Genomic DNA, 1,622 nt, shown 5'->3' with positions numbered 1-1,622 from the left:
CAATTTAAACTGTATTGGTATTAACACAAAACAAATACACAAAATTTAGTTTTACAAATCTTGCTTTAAAGGGTAACTGACATGATTTCTGGGGTATTTTTTATTGGTCTAATATGATTATATGATCATAAAAATATTATATGCAAAGACTTATTTTCTGGAAAAAATAATTTGCTCATTTTGCTTCCTCCCTTTTACATCCTGTCAGGGGGTGTGGCTAAATGTGACGTCATACAAATCTTGTTGACTTTTACTATTGACTGCAATGTAAAATTAGTTGATACCTCTGTTAGATTTCTTTTAATACCATGTAACGTGAATTCTATGGTAACAGTGATAGATTGTGCTTATAAGTAGAGGACATCTGAGTCATTATGGCTGGTATAGCTTGCAGCTCATAGTCTACTTTTGACCATCCATAACGAAGCTGTGCTTGTATTTTACCTATATTTAAAGGGACACGTTCACGGAAATAGAATGCACACGTTACTGTAGAGGAAGTAAACATTAAATTGGGCGTGCAACAGATCATTAATTAATAGTTATGACACGTGTTTAGACACGCGTAGAGAGTAGAGACAGCAATCAGTCGCAGAACCAGGAGTAGGCATCTGTAGAACACTTCTCTCGAACAGAATTAGCTCTTTTGCCACCCCAAGATACTCTTTTTAGTGAAGAAACACCAGGAATATTTACAAGTAGCCACTCGAGTAGCCATTTTGCCTTAATTATTAGGGGGCGCGGCCGCACGTTATGAATAGTTATCAACACTAAACGTCATCATTAATGATGTCATCTTGAAAAACGGGCCAGTTTTTCAAGATGACGTGCTTCCGTGCATGTGTCCCTTTAATAGTTTAGTTCAGTGCTCATACACTTTTAAGCAAAATTAGTACATGAAATTTGATGAACCACACAAGCACTCCTTCATTATGAATGGTCAAAAGTATGCTATGAGCTGCAATCTATGCTAGCCATAATGACTCAGATGTCCTTCGGTTATTAAGATTTGTAAACACACTCTATCACTGTTACCACAGGAATCAAGTAACAAGGTATTAAATGAAATCTAACAGAGATATCAACTAATTTTACATTGCAGTCAATGGTAAAAGTCAACCATAAGCCTTGTATGATGTCATGTTCAGTCACACCACCTGACTGGATGCAAAATTGCAGGAAGCAAAATAAGCAACTTTGAAGGCTCATATCTCCGTGAATAATTTATTTCTTCAGAAAATTAGACTTTGCATACAGAATTTTTATGATCATATAATCATATTAGGCCTCTTAAAAAATACCGCAGAAAATCATGTGAGTTACCCTTTAACCCTTTCACAGTCAATTACACCTGAATGCAATTTTTGGTGGGCTTTTCAATTAGGCAGTAACTCAATAATGCGTTGGGATGTATACTGCTTCATAACAATTTATAAAATAGTCTGCTGCACAAAGTAAAGTTATTGCAGGCTCTACGTAACCTTATCTTTCTACATTTTAAAGCTATAGCCTGGTAACTTCTTGTTTTGGTAGCTACAGATGAAGAAATGATTGTCATATCTTTTGGCTACAAAATGCCTGCTATCTGTCTCACACCTGATGCACTAGACAAAAAGCCAACA

At 35.8% G+C, this 1,622-nt stretch overlaps 1 pseudogene; it reads right to left on the bottom strand.

Moving 5' to 3' along the window:
• Positions 1–322: 322 nt before the first annotated feature.
• Positions 323–1,622, bottom strand: part of LOC109581841 (uncharacterized) — a 7,287-nt pseudogene continuing 5,987 nt past the window's right edge.

This window comes from Amphimedon queenslandica, unplaced genomic scaffold (genome assembly GCF_000090795.2).
Source record: "Amphimedon queenslandica unplaced genomic scaffold, v1.1 AMPQUscaffold_13415, whole genome shotgun sequence".
In the NCBI taxonomy this organism is placed as follows: domain Eukaryota; kingdom Metazoa; phylum Porifera; class Demospongiae; order Haplosclerida; family Niphatidae; genus Amphimedon; species Amphimedon queenslandica.
This window is presented reverse-complemented; position numbering and strand designations above follow the sequence as displayed.